Raw genomic sequence first — 6,024 nt, 5'->3', positions numbered from 1 at the left:
TCATCATGCTTATCAAGCATTTTTTCTTGACCCTTCTTCTTGTCTTTCTTCGGAGCACGACAATCTGTAGATTTTTTTCCACCTTTCCCACAGTTGTAGTAATTTTCGTTGAACCGCTTCTTGCTTGGGTTATTTTTCGGTCTAGAAGCCTGCTTCCTCTTTCCCTTATTTTCAGAAGTATCCTCAACAATGTTTGCTCCCATTATTGTTGAGTTTCCACGGTCTCTCTTTTCAGCAGCTTTTTGTCCTATTCGATTCTCAACCGAAATATAAGATCTTCAAGAGACATCTCCTTGCATTTGTGTTTCAAGTAGTTTTTGAAGTCCTTCCACAAATGAGGCAACTCCTTATTCAACGCAGCTACTTGGAATGCTTCATTAATGACAAAACCTTCAATGAAAATTCTGTTAGTAAAAATACTAAAATTACTACTTTCAACATCAGTATTAATTCGGTTTATACCTTCAGAAAGGAGATCGTGAATAATCACTTGCAATTCCTGGACTTGGTAATAACAGACTTGTTATCTACCATTTTGTAGTCCAAAACTTTAGCGGCAATGAATTTCTTCAACCCGGCATCTTCAGTTTTGTTTTTCTTTTCAAGCGTAGTCCACAATTCTTTTGACGTCTCCACACCACTGTAGACGTTATACAGATCACCATTGGAACAACTTGGTTCCTGTTGTCATTAGTCATTTCTGTAAAAAATTGACACAAACAAATGTTAAAATCACGTATTTTTAATATCCAACGGAGTAGAAAACCACAAAGGTTTTAATCTCCAGAACAGTGAATATAACACAAATATAGAACAAAAATTTAAATTCCTTAAGCTTGTTAGTAAACTGTATTTGTAAAATAATTCTGGAGAAAATAAAATAACATATAAACAGAAATATAAACGAAACAGAAGTTAATCTGAGTCCACTGAATTCATAGTGTTTCCTTAAGAAATTTGTCCCCCTCCTAGTACCCAAGGTTGTGGATTATTTCCTCCCAGGATAGAACAAATTACACACTGGTGTAGTGGTACTTCAAACCACAGTGTTTCAGCGAACAAAAAGTTCGGTAGCAAATCAAACTTACTGTTGCTTTGTTTGAAGTTAAAACAATGCAGAAGACAGAATGAGAACTCAAAAAATCATATGAAAAATCTGAGAGAATGGACTGGTATTTATAGCCAATGTTGAGCCCAAAACATAAGAGATGCAACTCTTTAGAATGGCTATTTATGTAAAACGGCCATAACATAAATGACTATTTATGCAACAATAAACCGGGAATTGAAGAGGGAGGTTAATTTTCAGTTGCAAAACAAAAAAACTGAAAACGGATAAAGGAAATAAGATGTTTAATATTTTCTGTAACGACCCGCCCTGTCATTTTGAGAATTTAAGCTCCGTTCAGCGTCTTAAGGTCTAGAACAGCTTCACATTATGTGTATCGACTTGCGTGCATGGTTGAATTCAGTTAACGAATGATTCGGAGTCGAATTGGAAGAAGGATTCTAGTTTTGGAAGCTTGAGCGGTGAGAATTTGACCAGAATTGGACTTTTGAGTAAACGGTGCCAGAATGGGTTTTGGGTGATCTCAACAGCTTCGTATGGTGATTTTGGACTTAGGAGCGCATCCGGATTCAGATTTGGCGGTCTGTAGGGTAATTTGAGGCGTTTCGACGAAAGTTGGAAAAGTTGAGGTTTGGAAAATAGAGAAGTTTGACCCATAGTTGACTTTTGCAATATCAGGGTCGGAATGCGATTCCGAGAGCTGGAGCAGCTCTGTTGTGTCATTTTGGACTTGTCTGCAAAATTTGGCTTCATTCCGAGTTGATTTGATCGGTTTCGGCTCGAGTTAAAATTGGAAGAATTGAAAGTTCATAGTTTGATTCTTGGCGCGATGTGTATTTCCGGTGTTGTTTGATATGATTTGGGACCTTGAGCGAGTCCGTTTTAGGTTATAGAACTTGTTTCTGTGATTAGGCGGGGTCCCGGGGGCCTCGGGTGTGTTTCGGACGAGGTTCGGATGTTTTACATAGTTCTAAGCAGGTATGGTTCTGGTGTTTCTAAGCAGGTCTGGTTCTGGTGTTTTCGCACCTGCGACCTTGGAGCGCAGGTGCGGCTCCGCTTCTGCGTGAGCCCGGCCGCTTCTGCGGTGATGCATGCCTGGGTAAATTCTCGCTTCTGCAGCTCCATTTTTCGCTCCTGCGGTGCCGCTTGTGCGGTTAATTTTCGCAGATGCGGTCCCAGGCCAAGTAGCCAAAGTTTGCAGATGCAGTTTCTCGACCACAGACGTGGAAGTCCTGGCAGAATCCTTTTATACCAAGGGTTAGGCATTTTTCTTCATATTTTGAGTTTTAAACTTTGGATTTGGGAGCTTCGTTTAGGGTTTTTCAAGCAAATCAATTGGGTAAGTGTTCTTCACCTAGAATCTAACATATTCCATGATTTTATCTTCATTTTCATCATTTAAATTGTGTTTTGGGTTGGGGAAGGAGTTGGTTTTTGAAGAAAATTTCTAAAATGAAAAATTGTGATTTGAGGGACCAAATGGTATCGGAATTTGATAGATTTTGTATGGTTGAACTCGTATCAGAATGGGCATTCGGTTTTTATAAAATTTGTTAGGTTCCGAGGTGCGGGCCCGGGAGTCGACTTTTGGACCGATTTTTGGATTTTATTAAAGATTGAGACTTTATGATCCGGAATAGTTTCTTATGTGTTCTATTTGTGCTTTGAAGTTAATTTAGTTAGATTTGAGCCGCCCAGAGATCTTTCACCCGAGAAGTGCATTTTAGAGTATCGGTATGTCATCTTTAAGGTAAGTATCTTGCCTAACCTTGTGTGGGGGGCTTCCCCATAGGATTCGAGTCTTCTATGCTGATTGTAGTTCGTGTACGCGAGGTGACGAGTGCGTGCTCGGACTTAGTTGAGGAAAAGTTGGCTTTTAGGGTTCTTAGGTCTTTATATTCACTGTGTAGGAATGTGTTCTTGACATGACTGAGTTTCTTATTTATTTGTTTCACCTCCACATGCTTATTTGGAATTAATTGCTTCATGATTCACTCTTATTGCCTAATTGACTCCTAATTGATTTAACAGAAGAATTGCGCCTCTCCTATTGTCATGCTATCTTTTCATAGTTGCTTATCTTATTTGAGAATTATTATTACCCCTCCTGAAATTATTTAGTCTTAAGTGAAGCTAAGATTATCTTCCCCTAATTGAATTGCCGAATATCCTCGAAATTATCCAATCTTAAAAGAAGTTAGATAACCTATGTCCTTGTTGACTTGCCCTTATTTGGGACTATTTGACTCGTGTTGATTTTCTTGTTATTGACTTGTATGTTGTGGGATCGTCGCTATATATTTGTTTTCCCGTTGTTGAACTGTTCCCTTTATGCCAGCATTCTTTTCTGTGGTTATTCCTTGTGAGCTGTTTCTACCGTTTCCTTGCGATTTACAGTCCTTAAGTTGATTTACTTGTATTACCTTGTATTATTATCATTGTTGTTGTTTATGTATTGTGGTGATGTACGAGCTTTCTGTTGTGTTGTGATTCTTGTTTCTGTTGGTTGCGCTGCATGTTTACTTTGGGACTACGGATCGGTGTTCCAGGAGATCCCCCTGCATATTTACTTTTGGGGCTATGGGACTGTACCCGGGAGATCCCCCTGCATATTTACTTTTGGGACTACGGGACTGCACCCGGGAGATCCCCCTGCATATTTACTTTTGGAACTACGGGACTGCACCCGGGAGATCCCCCTGCATATTTACTTTTGGGACTACGAGACTGCACCCGGGAGATTCCCCTGCACACATATATTGATTCGGACTGTAGTGCGGGATACCGAGAGATCTCCAGCGCACATATTGAGGATACTAAGAGATCCTTGGGATACAGAGAGATCCCCAGCACATATTGAGGATACAAAGAGATCCCCGGCATACCAAGAGATCCCCAGCACATATATTGAGGATACTGAGAGATCTCCGAGTATTTACATTTGGGACTACGGGACGATATCCTGGGAGATCCCCTGTTAAAAATCATTGCGTTCTGAGCTGATGTTTCATTGATCCAATCCTTGTGTAAACATTATAGGTGATGTCCGTTCTATTCCTTGTACTTACTAGTTGTTATGAACTATGTTAGGACACTTGCACAAGCATACACATGGTTAATCACCCTTATCGGATAGGAGGCTCCTTGAGATTTCTGAGTATAGACACACACCCTTGTTATTTGCCTTCCATGTGAGAATGACTCTTTTGGGCACGTGAGTTGTCAGTATGATCAGGAGGTGTGATGAGGGCACAGGATGCCAAGTGTTAGGGTTCAGGTATTGGGACCCGTATTGTATGATTATGAGATGAGGTGTCACCGGGTGACTAATATGCAAAGGTTATCTATCTGAAAAGATTATATTCGAAAAGCCTTTATTTTGAAAGAACTCTTTAAAAAAAAGAAGGAGGAACATTTATTTGACTGAAGTATATTTCGAAACATTTTTTCTTTTATCATTTGAAAGGTTTGACAATTGCTGGTTAAGACTTAAGGTGAAAACTATCGGAGTTGTTGAATTATGACTTGTCTTTACTGTATTTGTGATTTCGGATTTGGGTTGTATTCTCGCTTACCTTTCCGTGTTTTCCTTGCGGTGATTTCCCTGAGTACTTGCTGTTTTCCTTCCTTATTTTAATTACTGTATTGTTAGCCGTATCGCGTAGTCTCTATATAAATATCATGTTCTGTATATTAGATCAGTAGGTGTCTTGACTGTTCCTCGTCACTACTCCACCGAGGTTAGTCTTGATACTTACTGGGCACCGCTGTGGTGTGCTCATACTACACTTCTGCACATTTTTTTGTGTGCAGATCCAGGTATTGTTCGCTAGTAGTTGTGCGGATTCTTGCCGAGGAGACTCAAGGTAGTCCTGCTGCTGCGTTCGCAGGCTTCGGAGTCACCTTCCTATTTTTTATTCACGTTGTTGTACTTATTTCCATACGGTTATGTTTAGAAGTTGTAGCGAAACTCTGTAGAGCTTATGACTTGTACTACCAGGTTTTGGGAATTATAAATTTTGTAGAGATTTTTGCTTCAAGATTTTTAAATTTCATTTATTAATGTAGTATCTCAGCATGAGTTAGGCTTACCTACTCCCTAAGACTAGGTGCCATCACGATACCCAAACGGAGGGAAAGGTTGGTCGTGACAAGTTGGTATCAGAGCCCTAGGTTCATAGGTGCTACGAGTCATAAGCGTGTTTAGTAGAGTCTTGCAGATCGATACGGAGACGTCTGTACTTATCTTCAAGTGGCTACGGAACTATTAGGACAATCTCACTTCCTTCACTCTTATTGTGCGAGCTTATTAATCTTGGAGTTTGAACTTTTATCCTTCCATTCTCTCACCGACGGTGAGGACACGAGCTGCGGTTTTCGATAACGCTGCTTCCGGAGCAGGTATCGCTAGAGACAGAGGCAAAGGCCGACGAGGTATACGTGCTGCAGCTAGACCACAGTCAGAGCAGCGAGTTTTCGTTGGTCAGGTTCCAAGCATCATGGCGACACAATTTGTGGTTTCAGTTCAGCCCATGGTCAGGGCAGCAGCATCCGAGGGAGAGCAACTTAGAATTTCAAGGTTCAAGAAAGAGTAACCCTCCTACATTCAGTGGTTCGACTTCAGAGAGTGCACAGGGTTTTCTGGAGGAGTGCCATCGCGTTCTTCACACTATGGGTATTGTTGAGTCGAGTGGGGATGTTTTTACTACATTCCAGCTTAGGGGAGCGGCTTATCAGTGGTGGCGGGCACATGAGTTGGGTAGTCCGGCCGAGCCAGTTTCACTTACATATATTCAGTTTTCGGAAATGTTCCTGAGAGAGTTCGTACCTCAGTTCCTTCGGGTTGCATGGCGCGCGGAGTTTGAGCAGCTACGCCAGGGCACTATGTCAATATCAGAGTACGCCTTCAGATTCAGTGATTGGCCAGACATGTGCCGACCTTGGTTTCTACTGTT

Source organism: Nicotiana attenuata, chromosome 9 (genome assembly GCF_001879085.1).
Source record: "Nicotiana attenuata strain UT chromosome 9, NIATTr2, whole genome shotgun sequence".
Classification (NCBI taxonomy): Eukaryota; Viridiplantae; Streptophyta; class Magnoliopsida; order Solanales; family Solanaceae; genus Nicotiana; species Nicotiana attenuata.
This window is presented reverse-complemented; position numbering follows the sequence as displayed.